The sequence below is a fragment of the Sorex araneus genome, chromosome 3 (assembly GCF_027595985.1).
Source record: "Sorex araneus isolate mSorAra2 chromosome 3, mSorAra2.pri, whole genome shotgun sequence".
NCBI classification, from domain to species: Eukaryota; Metazoa; Chordata; class Mammalia; order Eulipotyphla; family Soricidae; genus Sorex; species Sorex araneus.
Genome location: NC_073304.1, coordinates 62269056 through 62282836, shown reverse-complemented (window position 1 = coordinate 62282836; position 13781 = coordinate 62269056).

Here is a 13781-nt window from a genome sequence, read left to right as displayed (position 1 = left end):
GGGACCATGTGGTTTAGGATGCAATTTGGCTCACTGAGCTATCTCTCTGGCCCTCTAATAACAATCTTATGTAGGCTTATGAATAATATCTGATGTAGAATTGTAAAAGCTGAGCAACCATTTACAAGGAGCTAGTTATAATACTGATAATAAAATTAAGAGAAATAACAACTAATAATAAATAATTAATTTAGAAAAGGGATATATATATGGAAAGAAAAGGGATACAGTGTTATCTATATTATTTAATTCTTAATTTTTTGCTTTTAGGCCACACCTGGCAATCCTCAGGGGTAACTTCAGACTCTGAGTTCAGAATCACTCCTGGTGGGGTTTGGATGGGATGCTGGAATGGAACCCTGGTTGATCGCACACAAGGCAAATGCCCTACTCACTGTACTATCTCTCCTGCCCCCTGTGTGATCTATTTTAAAATCTTACTGTTAAATGGGAAAATTTGAGAATTTAGAAGCACATGGATGACAGTAATATATTTAACAATGTGAGTGAAATGGCTAACCAATCGAAATTAACACTGACCATAGCGCTGCAGCAAGACCCTAAAGAATACTTGTTCTGCTGAATATTAACTCAGTTTAATGGGAAGTGGTGGTAAAAGTTGGAGATGGTGAAGTAACTACATGAGTCAGGCGGGGAGAATATTTGGAAACATGATGGTTATTTGCATATTGATATATAAATTATTTTAATATTTTAACAACTGATACAAACTTTTCATGCATGCCAGCTTTATTAGTCAAAGAATATAAAAAAATGTAACATTTTAATATGTTAATAAGTTAATAAGTTAAAGCACAATTATTAATAAAAAGATTCTTAGGGTCAGAAAGATAAAGAGATAAGGTGCTTATCTTACATGGGGTCATCTTTCAGAGGACCCATCTGGTCCAACATCCCCGAACCCAAATCGGGTAACTAATAAGTTTTATTAATAACAAAAAACCAAATATCTTTTCCTAAAATTTAGCCTGTGACTCCCTTTAAAATTTATTAATTTATCAAATACAAATATACTTGAATAAAAATACCCTTCACTTCCCTATCTGGGAAATGTTATAAATGACAGAACAGAGTCAAGGGAAAAAGCAAAGTGGCATTTATAAGCCTGATGATAGAAGTATGAATAGCTAGTTTTTAAAAGTGTCTCAATAAAAAATGTTTAGAATATATCTAACTTACTGGTTCTGGTAATATCTGACTAAGTTAGAAGAGAAATAGTAAAAATATCTAAAAGATGAGGCATTAAGGCAGAGGGCTGCCTTAAAGCACTGCTCAAGGGGATCGAGGGCTACTCGGAGCAATACCTGACCAACTGGGCTTGTGGTTCAGGGCTGGGGTCTAATAATGCTGCGGTGTTGCTTGGGCCCGGCGGGGCAGGGCTCACCAGGCCACCCTGGTGGTGCTCAGGAGACCAGGTGTTACCCGCTGACAGAACTTGGTCTGGGTATGTACTGCCTTCTGGTCCTTGGACTTAAAAATATTCTTTTTTTTAAAATAAGAGATTTATACTTTTATTGAATTTAGCATTCCAACTCATTTTCCACTTTGCCAATAACTAGAGAGCAGTAGTCATTCAAATAAGGATGAAATTAATTCACTTTCTTGGTTTTATTTTATCTCTTTTTTATGTTTTCTTCCTGCTAAAAAAATCTTTTTTGTTCTTTGACCTTTACAACAGAAATATCTTCAACTAACAAACTCTCACAGAAAAATCATGTGCATTGTACATGGATGAGATGCGAATATACTTGAGTAAATTTATGTTTACTAAACTCAAAAACTTTTACTTTTTAAAAATTCCCATTTGAAGTTTCCCTTTAATATAATGAATCAGAAAAGCAGTCATTACTAGAAACTTGAATCTAAACTGACTTTTTCATGTCTATACCAAACAGTGTGGTAACTTTTTTTTTTTTTTTGCTCCATATGGGATGCTGGGAATCAAACCCAGGTCAGCCGTGTGCAAGGCAAGTGCCCTTTTCACTGTGATATTGCTCCAGCCCCAGTGTGGTAACTTTTTTTTTCTTTCTTTTTTTTTAATAAGTGAGTCACCATGAGGGTACAGTTACAAATTTACCCAACTTCGTACTTGTGTTTGCCTCATACAATGTTCGAGAACCCATCCTTCCACCAGTGTCCATTCTCCACCACCAATGAACCCAGTATCTCTCCCACCCTTCAATCTCGTCCTTAGAAATATATATATATATATATATATATATATATTTGCTTTTTGGGTCACACCCAGCAATGCACAGGGGTTACTCCTGGCTCTGCACTCAGGAATTACACCTGGCCGTGCTCAGGGGACCATATGGGATGCTGGGAATCGAACCCGGGTCGGCTGTGTGCAAGGCAAATGCCCTACCCACTATGCTATAGCTCCAGCCCCATTAGAAATATTCTTAAAGCAAAGAAGGATATAAAAAATATAGTATGAAACTGCTGTACTAAAGGTGAAGTTTTGAGATTTAAAACTGGAAGATGTGCTTCTCTATAGGAATTTGCTTATTGGTAAAAACTAAAATGAGAATCTTCATTTTGAAAGACTGCAGTCCAAGGGAGACAGAAAGCAAAACCCAGCTCCTGTACCTGGTCAGAAGTCTAATAGGTGTTTCTCCTCCACCACCAGCTACTGAGACCCCAACGCCCCAAGAACATGTTGCTTATATGCAAACTACAAGGTCAGTGCTTCTCAAGACTTGAATCTGGGTCAAAATAATTCTGGATTGGTAGTGTTTTCAGGTGCTTGACAGAAAACAAATAAACACAGTCCTCTCTTCGTTTTAGACATGAATAATTTTTTTTTGCTTTTTTTGGGTCACAGCAGGCGATGCACAGGGCTTATTTCTGGCTCTGCACTCAGAAATTACCCCTGGTGACCAGGGGACCATATGGGATGCTGGAAATTGAACCTGGGTCAACCACGTGCAAAGCAAACGCCCTGCCCACTGTGCTATTGCTCCAGCCCCACAAATAATTCTTATAATAATTTTTCCAATACAATTTTCAGCACAACAGGTCTACAACATGTACTTGGTTAAATGTGTAAAAATCAGCATAGAAAACAAGCGACAAAAGTAAACTCATGGGGGCTGGTGTGAAAGTACAGTGGGTAGGGCGTTTGCCTTGCACTCGGCTGACCCGGGTGCGAATCCCAGCATCTCATATGGTCTCCTGAGCACTTCCAGGAGTAATTCCTGAGTACAGAGCCAGGAGTAACCCCTGTGCATCACCGGGTGTGGCCCAGAAAGCAATAATAATAATAATAATAATAATAATAATAATAATAAAATTAAAAAAAAACAAGACCAAACAATTTGATGATTGTGATTAAAGACAAAGACATAAAGCAGTTTCATAATACCTACAGAGACAAGGAACATATCACACCTGAATTTATAAAAATAATTAGAGAATTTTACTGTCATTGTCACTGTCGTCCCGTTGCTCATTGATTTGTTCGAGCAGGCACCAGTAACGTCTCTCATTGAGAGACTTATTGTTACTGTTTTTGGCATATCCAATACACACGGGTAGCTTGCCAGGCTCTGCCGTGCGGGCTCCATACTCTCAGTAGCTAGCCGGGCTCTCTGAGAGGGGCAGAGGAATTGAACATGGCTTGGCCGAGTGAAAGACGAAAGCCCAACCGCTGTGCTATCGCTCCAGCCCAGAGAATTTTACTATGCTGTCAAATATTGTGATTTATATTATAATTTTATTCTAAATAAAATTTATAAATGACATTTATTTTGCAAATAAGATTTTATGTTTTAAATTTTAAAATAAAACATTTTTATAACAGATACGTAAACTGCAAAATCCAACAATAATATTTAACATAATAAGTTCAACCAAAGCTCCAGAAGGAGAAGAATGAGGGAATGAGATGAAGCAATTACCTGAAGAGTTTTCAAACTAGTTTTTCTCTTTCCAGTTTTCAAACTGGAATTTCCAAGTTGACAAAGAACTTCAGGATGGTAGTTTTAAAAACTTTTATAAACTGAAAATGATTAATGAAAACTGTGGATATACACACTAACATAAAACTTACTAAATATAAAGACAAAGAGTAAATACTAAAATCAGGCCAGGTGATAGGTAACAGGAAGGGTGTTTACCTTACACGAGGCTGATCTAGGTTCAATTACCCACACCACATATGGTCCCCTGAGCACTGCCGGAAGTGATCTCTGAGCACACAACCAGAAATTAGCTGTGTGGGGTGTGCTCCCCAAACAAAAAAGGGATAAATACTAAAAGCAACCCCTAAGTTACTTTATCTTTATATTTTTATTTATTATTATTAATAATGGTAAAATTAATAATATTATCATCTTTATTATTATTTTTTGCAGTGCTGGGAATTGAGCCAGGGTCTCACATAGGCAAGTCACCTGCTCTATTGCAGAGCTACATCTTCCCCTTCCCACACACACACCCAATAGCAACAATGTATACTGGTAGATAGCTGACTTTTCACTAGTAAATGTGGAAAACAAAAGAAAGTGAAATGCTACTTAAAATGATTTCAAAGAAAAAGATGACCAACTTAGAATGTTACAGTAAGATGAAATAAAGATATTCCAGACACAATGAAGCTATGAGATATGCTGTCTTCAGCAAATCTTCAGTGAAAGAAATTTTCAAGAATGAAATTTAGGCTGGAGAAAAATGATCCTATAAGAAGATTTTAAGATACGGAAAATAATTAATAGCAAAATAAAGTAGAAAACATGAGTAAGTCTAATGAATATTAACTGTGGGAAAAAATAATGTCTGTGGGCTTTATAAAATACAAAATTAAAATATATTTTATAAAAGAAAAAACTAAAATATATGACAATAATGGTACACATCAGGCAAGAGTAATGCAACTAAAATGTTATAATTTCCCTATGGTATCAAAAATAAAATGATACATTTAAAATTAGTCAATAAAAGAATACAAAGAATATACTTTAAAACTGGTGAAGAGGGGTAATTTATCCAAAGGATAGTTCTTTTGGTTTTTTTTTTTTTTTTGGGTCACAACCAACAGTGCTCAGAACTTATTCTTGGCTCTGTGGTCAGGTCTCACTCCTGGTGGGGCTCAGGGGTCATACGTAGTACTGGGATTCAAACCAGGGTTGGCTGCATGCAAGGCAATCCCTTGACCTCTGGAGTATCTCTCCAGTCCCAAAAGACTCGTGTGTGTGTGTGTGTGTGTGTGTGTGTGTGTGTGTGTGCTCGTATATCAAATCCAGTGCTTCACACATGAAAGGCCAAGTGCTCTACTGCTAAGCTACATCCCAAGTTCTAGGGGATTTTCATGTGTATATACATACAAATTATAAGTAAATAAGCAAACAAACAAAAAAGAAATGTAAGAGATTAGACAGAGGGGAAGAAAACTTGGAAGAAGATAAAATTGTAAAGTAGCAATTAAACAAATGTAACAGTTAAAAGTTAAAGATTAAGTGGGTTACAAAATTAAACTGTTTTATGCATGTATGTATGTATGTATATATTTTTGAAATACTTTTTATTCCTTTCAAAAGCATTGGCTTGATCAACAGGACATAATCAATCGAAGACCCAACATAAGAGCCAGGCTGTGGCTCAGTGGCAGAGCACTGAGCATGCAGGAAGCCCTGGGTTCCATCCAACATCACAGACACACACACACACATCACAAAATGAAATATCTTCAAAGTTTCAACATATACTTTATATTTATATAAGTTAAATGTAAATAGATAAAATATTCTATGATTAGTAGACTATAGTATAATAATTTCATGTAGTCTATGAAAATATACACTATTTATAGTATTGTTCATAAAATATTAATAGTAGGCCCATCTTTTAATAGAAAACACATTTTAACCACAATAATAAAGTGTAAAATTAAAGGGAAATACATTCTTTGTAAATACCAACTGAAAGATAGCTGGTATGGGCGCTGGAGAGATAATACTGTGGGTAGGATACTCCAACCAGGATTCAATTCCTGGCACCACATATGGTTCCCTGGGCCATATGTGATCCAAGAGCAGAGTCAGGAGGAAGCCCTGAGCACTGCTTGATGTGTCCCCCTCCCCAATCTCCCAACCAAAAGAAGATAGCTGGAGTTAAGGGCCTGGGGATGCTCAGGAGTAGAGAGCAGGCTTTGCAAGTGTGGGGCCAGTGAGACTGGGGGTTCAATCCCCAGCACTGCCCATATGCCCAACGGCTCTGCTTTTGGGATCCCTGGCACCACAACAAAAGTGTGTCACCAACAGCAACTCTGCAGCCAAGTGTGTGACCCTGGGTGAGTACTGCAGCCAAAGTGTGTGCTGGCAGCACGAATAAAGTGTACAACGTGGTCATTACAGAGACTCAACAATGGGAGGGGAGGAATGATAGCTGTCAAGAACACATGTGAAATCAGGAGCATTATCACACAAAATGGGTATTTTATTCTAATAAGCTATTAAATTAACCAAACAGACAATGCTTTTCATTCAAATGCACCCCTGACACCGACTCAAAATAAATAGGGCAAAATGAGAAATGATAGAGAAAGAATACAATTTACCACAGATGGTATATATGCTAGGGGCATTTACTTTAAATGCAGCTGTAATATATACATTCTTTCCAAGCAGATGAATGGATTTTACTTAACAAATCTAAAAATGCAAAATTTGATGTAGTTTTCTCCCTATGTTGAACACATATGCATGTGATTCTGAATAATGAAATGATGGCGAGGCAGGCAATTTCTTATCTTTGGAGTTTAAAGCAATCTGAAGGACACAGACATGGATACCGAGTGCTAGTATGAGCCAGCACTGGACAGGATATTAGCTTCTCATTCAGTTTATTTCTCACTCTTTGATGGCACATAGAGTGGTTCCTAATTTAGAGATTAAATAACTGAGACTTAGAGAGATTAAGTAAATTTTCTAAGATCATCTCTTTAGTAAATGACAGTGCTAGAATTCAAATATAATCTTTTTTGGGGCATTGAACCAGCCCCAGAAAATGCTTAGTCCTTTGAGTCTGAAAGTGAGGAGGTAAGTATTCTTATAGAAGAATCTCTGTAAAATTAGGATGATGTCTTTGTGCAGCACTGAGAAAGGTTTAAGTGTCTGCTGTATAGGAGAGTTATATATTGAGCCAAAGAAGTGGCTAAAATGGTTTGATGAGAGAGAATGCTATCTTATAAGACCAGAGATAGTACCAGTGATTTGGAATGTGAGAATACCTGAGTGTGAAGAACTATCATGTACCCAGAATAACAGAAATTAAAATGCCTCTCCATTATGACACCCTATGCTATTGAGAATCCTTTCCTTGCAGCTCAAGTTCACTCTTTTCCAATTACTTATGGTTTCTGAAGTGAATCCCAATTTCAGCAGGCAGTCTCTTGTGGCCAAGTGAAAGTAAGTTGTAAATTTCCTTTACTTCCAAATTTCTAAAATGTGTAAGTTATCTATTTTTGCTGCTTAAAACAGGGAGAAAAACACCCATACAATAGGATAATTATCTAGTTCATCAATCCATTATTTAATTCAGTCAAACATTTGAATTATTATAGGATCACTCTCAACTACTGGCAATTCTAATCCTCCCCTTGCTGACCTTTCTCCCTCAAGATTCATCACACTCATCTCACTCTCGACCTCCATTATCTTCATCCCAACCCCAGAACTAAGACTTCGAACCCTAGAATCCAGAACTGTAACTCCAACACAGACCTTAGAGTTATCTTTTCAAAATCAAATATTTGATCACATCATCTAAATACTTAGGGAATAAATAGTAGCACTACCTTAATAAGCCCCTGTGATCAATTCCATAATCTATGTAATGTTATTTGTAACCAGCCCAACCTCTCTGTTCTGCCTTAGCTCTCTACTCCCCACTACACCTCCTCTTCTAAGAAACAACAGATAGGGGCCCCATCTATGGAGAACATTGTGTTGTTTGCCAGTGTGGTAAGAAACTAAGCTTAGAGAGATTAAGTGTCCAGAGCAAGTAAGTCATAGAGAAAAAAATACCAGAGACAGGATTCAAAGTCGAGTCTTCAAATCATGGGATTGATTTTGTAAAACTGTCTTTTATCTGTCAGATGTTTGGGGAATCTTGTTTTGATTATATAAAACAAAATAATTATATTAAATACCATGTATTCTACCCATGGTGTATTTGATATGCCAAAAAACAGTAACAATAGGTCTCACTACTGAAAGAACCCTGACCCTGAAAGAACCTCCAATAGTTGGTTAGACGAGTAAGGAGAGGCTGCTAAAATCTTAGGGCTGGGAGGAAAAGAGACATTGCTGGTGCCCAAGTAATCAATGAACAAGGGATGACAGTGATACAGTATCATAAATGCTGTGGATAAAATGTAATCCAGTTCTAAAATTGTTACTTCTGTAAGTTCTATAAATAATAGTGGTTATTTCATTATTTCCCCCATCACTCTAGCTATTTCAATGATAATAGAAACATCTGCCATTAATTTAGGGCTCTGGATGTGCCACACAATATACTAATTTACAGGCTTAACAGTAATTTATGATCAAGGCACACTTAGAGATCATTGTTGCTGTTCTCATTCTTCGATGAGGAAACTTGAAGCTACCAAAGTAAATTGCTTAATATTAAATAGCTGGGGGCCAGAGCAATAGTACAGCAGGGTAAGGCACTTGATTTGCATGCAGCCAATCCAGATATGATTCCCGGCACCCCTGAGAGTCCCCTGAGCACAGCCAGGATTAATTCCTATGTGCAGAGTCAGGAATCAGCCCTGTGCACAGCCTGGTGGGACCCACAAACAAAGAGATCACAGAGCTGGTGAGGAGATGGACTCAGACTCAGACTGGCCTCACTTAATTACAGGTGCCATCTTCCTTGGCAGTTCCCAGTCTGAACTTCTCAATAAACTAGATCCTTCCCCTCATGCGGATGCCTGAAATTCCTCATTTTCTACATATGCAATCTCCTCTTGCCAGTCTTGTCTTTTAATCCACATAACTAAGAACCTTCTTTCTGTTTCTTTCCTAGTTTCTTGGGTGCTGAACAGCTTGAGAGAGCTGGGGATGAGCTGGCTCCACGTTCCTTGGAGAGAATGATTCAGAGGAAAGCATGGGGTAGAGACCCATGTGACTGACTTATTGACAACACAAGGAAGACTGCTCAGCTTTTCTCATTTTTCTGCATCTGGATACCCAAATGTTTAGATTCCAGAGCTTCTTGACACCACCTTCCCTTTTCTATGCCAAGAGCAGGGTGTATGCGTGTTAGCTGTAGAAACAAACAAACAAAAAAAATCAGGATTTTTTAAAACTCCATTGGCTCATTATTTGAGTTACTAATTTACCTCTGTACCAGTTATTGTTATAGATATGGGCTATATGTCCTCATGCACCTTCAAGTTTGTTAGGGATCAATAATGGACAAATATATAATATGGTGACAGGTGTGACTTGGAAGAGAAAGGAAACTGAAGGGTAACGGGGGGGAAGGGCTGCTATTTTCTAGTTAGAGAGGACAGGTAAGAACTTTCTGAGGTGATAGTCTCTATTTTATTTTTTACCCAGCCAGCAATGCTCAGGGCTTACTGCTGGTGGGATGTGGAAGACCATTCATGATGCTGGGAATTGACCTTGCTGGTTGTGTGCCAGGCAAAATTCCCTACCCACTGTACTACCTCTCCAGCCCTAGAAGTGGTATTCTTTGAGGAAAGACCAGAATAAAGTATGAGAACAAGTCCTGAGCATAAGTGAATAAAGAACATTCTCGTTGAATAAATAGACTTATGTTTGAGGGGACAAAAGGAGATCAATGGGTATGAAACAGAAACAGACTTAATGAGGGAGAATGTGGGGGGAGATGTGATGAGCCATTGTTCAGATGCAGAACAATGAGACACCACCCAGAGAAAGGTGGACCCCCTCAGAAAAAGAGAAACTAGAGGAGAATCTAAAGATTGTGACAAAAATCTAAAAAGGACAACCAAAGTTCTTCTCCACAATGCCGTAGCAACAAATTTTTCCCCAGGCAGAGGCAGTTTGGGAGAAGCCCTAGTATAAAGTCCACTTTGTAAGGGCTTGTGGAATTCATTCTCTACCCTGGAGATTGGCCTGTTTCTTAATGTGACAAGTGCACTCTCCCCTTTTTCCCTCTTGAACACCTCCTCCTTGAGGCCTCACATTTTCTCTAAGTAAATTTATTCAAATAAAACTATTTTTGCTTCTCTGAAAAAGAGTACCAGGAGTGGGGCTGAGAGGGACAGCAGTTAAGGTACTTGCCTGGTAAGCAGCTGACCCAGTTCAATGCTGGGCCCTGAATATGGTGCACTGAGCACTGCCAGAAGCAACCACATCCTCTGACCTAGCATTGGACAACTGGCCCAGGGCCTCCTGACTACTTCTTTGAAGGTCCCCCAAGATGTAGGAATTAAAAATTAATGAAAGTGATTGACAGTACAGGGGGTAAGGTGCTTGCTTTTCATGGGTTCGATCCCTGGCACCACATAGGGTTCCCTGGGCTTATCAGGAGTGATCCCTGGGTGCAGAAATAAGCCCTGAGCACTATTGGGTGTGCTCCCTCACCCTGGCAAAAAAGAGGTCAAAAGTTGTCATTGTCACAGAGAAAGGATGTGGAATGTCAATCCAAAAAACAACAATCTCACACATACTCTTGCCTGGGACTGCCCTATCAGCTATCATTTCTAGTAGGAAAATGGAGATAGAGTGCTTATACCATGTCTTTTTCATATCTTATATAGGTTTGTATTTAAGTGGAGAGAATCCATCTGAATAATTTCTTCTCCCACTCTTTTTTTTTCACTTTTAAAGCCTTAATTCTTTTTTACCAAAAAGTATTCTCGAACTGGAAAGCCTATGACTTGCTAGCAACATGATACCTCTTTTCCAGGGGAAGAGCTCAAACAGGTGACACTGTAGAATGATACTTGGAAACTACTATAGCAGCTTGATGTTGTACTGTATTTTCTCTAACAGGGTCCTGTGTGTGTCTGTGTGTGCACACAGGTGCATGTTGATATTTCTTGCAGCAGAAAGGATTTAAGGCATCTTTACATTTGGTTTTCATGTGAGCAGAGTGACAATGTGTCCATTGGGAGAATTTTAAATTTAAAAGTTAATTTTAAAGAACCCAAAGTTTAAACTCTCTAACACTGGTGATAGGTGTGGGGTTATAATTAGGTTCAAGAGAGGCCCACTTCCAACAGCTACTACCTTTTTGACTCCCTCACTGACCCTTCTCTCCATATTAATGACTAAATCTCCAAGTAGATGTAAGCCAAGTTGCCACAATTAATAGATATGCCAGTTTTCTGGGGTGCCCAAAGGACTGGGGAAGGCGGAGTCCTGTCCTTCCTAAGCCCTGGCAACCACATCCACAAACCACAGCTGCTGTTACACCAACGACCCAATTCCACTTCATCATGATTAATCTCTGCAGAGATATCAAACAGCAAAAATTCCAGGTACACACTGTTTTTTAGGCTGAGAACTCTGGGGTCTTCTCAGAGTGGGGATGGCACCCTCCCCCCATTCCTGTACTTACTCAGCCCCAGCAGCCACGCCTACTTCCCACAGCCTCTGCCTTGTCAACTCAGGGCTCAGATCTAGAGATCCTGAAGTTCTGGACTGTGTGGCCACGCATAAGGCCAACATGCACCTGTGTGCACAGGCACACATGTAGGACCCTGATGGAGAAAACACAATGCAACATCAAACTGGTATAATATTCCAAGTAGCATTCTATAGCCTCCAAATTCCACAATTTTGACATTCCAACAGACCATCAAATTAGACGGGGAAGTAACACAGAAGCTGACTAAATTCAACAAACAGAAACAATAACACAGAAGGCTCAACTAGCAACAAACTACTTAGTCAAACATCAGACAAGGGATTCTGTGGTGAGATAGAATAGTTCTCACAAATTTTCTTTTACTAAAGTATTTTTGATAATTCCATTAGCCATTTAGTTGTAACAAGTAATATAAAATAAAATATTGTGTGCCCACTAAGGGGGCATACTTGAGGAGGGTTAGGAAAATGGTGAGGGCAGGTTACTCTCATGGTGGGGTTGTTGCTGTAACATTGAAAGCCTATAATGACTGTCTTATGAACAACTCTGAAAAACCACAGTGTTTAAATAAAAAAAATCATGTGTATGAGAAACCATCATAAACAGTGTTGTAAATTACAGAATCTCAATTAATTTAAAAAGAATCTACATTTTCTAACTAGAGGCAACTCCAACAATCGTTTGTTGTACTTCCTTCCAGTGTTGAATTCATTTTGTTTTTCACAATTGAGCTTGTTATTATACTTGCAGCTCTGCATCCTGCTCTTTATGCTTGATGTTACAGGCACACGTCTAGTTTCATGTTGCTGCTTCTTGTAGTGGTGCCAGGGACCCAAGGCCTCACATATACAAAGCAAGTGCTTTATCACTGAGCCCATTTCCAGCCCTATGCCATTGCATTTTTAGGGTTACACAACAATCTAAAACAGAGGTTTCCAAACTCACTTGGCTTACTGCTTCCTTTTCCGTAAAACAAACACTCCCCACCCTGTGGAAATTTCCATTCTCTAAGTTTACATATGGGCTGGAGTGATAGCACAGTGGATAGGGCGTTTGCCTTGCATGTGGCCGACCCGGTTAGATTCCTCCGTCCCTCTCAGAGAGCCCGGCAAGCTACTGAGAGTATCCCGCCCACATGGAAAAGCCTGGTAAGCTACCCATGGCGTACTCAATATGCCAAAAACAGTAACAAGTCTCACAATGGAGACATTACTGGTGCCCGCTCGAGCAAATTGATGAACAAAGGGTCAAAAGTGCTGCAGTGCTGTTTACAAATAGAAAGTGGTTTCTAACTATACCCAAAGATATTATACCTTCCTCCATTCATTCCAATGCTCCTAGGGGGTGGTACCACTTACTATGGAAAGCACTCATCTAATTTATAGCTGCACCATGACTTACTCAAGATAGTTTCTGATTATTAACAAATAACATGGGACAAATAGCTTTTGATGCAGGAATCTCTGCCCCTATTATGGATAATTTACAAAAAGAATTGGCAAATTAAAATAGAGACACATATTTTTAAAAGCTCCCATTATCCATCCCTAATTGTCAAAATTCTACCGGGGGAATGGTAAGAGAGACCTGATGTTAACTACTGGATCTGTTAAATTTTTTGATAGAAATTCTTTGAGCAGCATAGTACTGCATATTTTTAGCACCCAGAGGAAACAGTAGTAGCATAGTACTAGTTCATTATTAGGTAAGTATCAGTCTATGTGGTGGCTAGTACAAACCCTATGAACATGGAGCTAACAGAGGCAGCTGTGCAGTGTACCTTGGGAAAATATTTCTCTGATGCAGCTGGATGCTCTCAGGATAATGAGGGAGATGGCTGGCAAGGAGAAAGCAGGGAAGGCATTCCCAGGAGGAGAATGAAGACCCAAGGAATGGGAGCTGCACAGTTCAGTCCATCAGTGCCCTGATGCTCTTGTGTGTCTCACACAGGAATGGTAAGAGCAGATAGAAGGGCGGCACAGAAACAAATGCTTTGGCTATTGGGTGATACCTTTGAGCTAACCAGAAAGTTCAGGGTAAGTTTTGTAAAATCATGATCAGAAATTTAAAAAAAGCTTCCCACTGGGGCCAGAGAGATAGTAAAGTGTGTTAGGGTGGTTGTCTGGCACCTGGATGACCCAGGTTCAATTTCTGGCATCCCATAT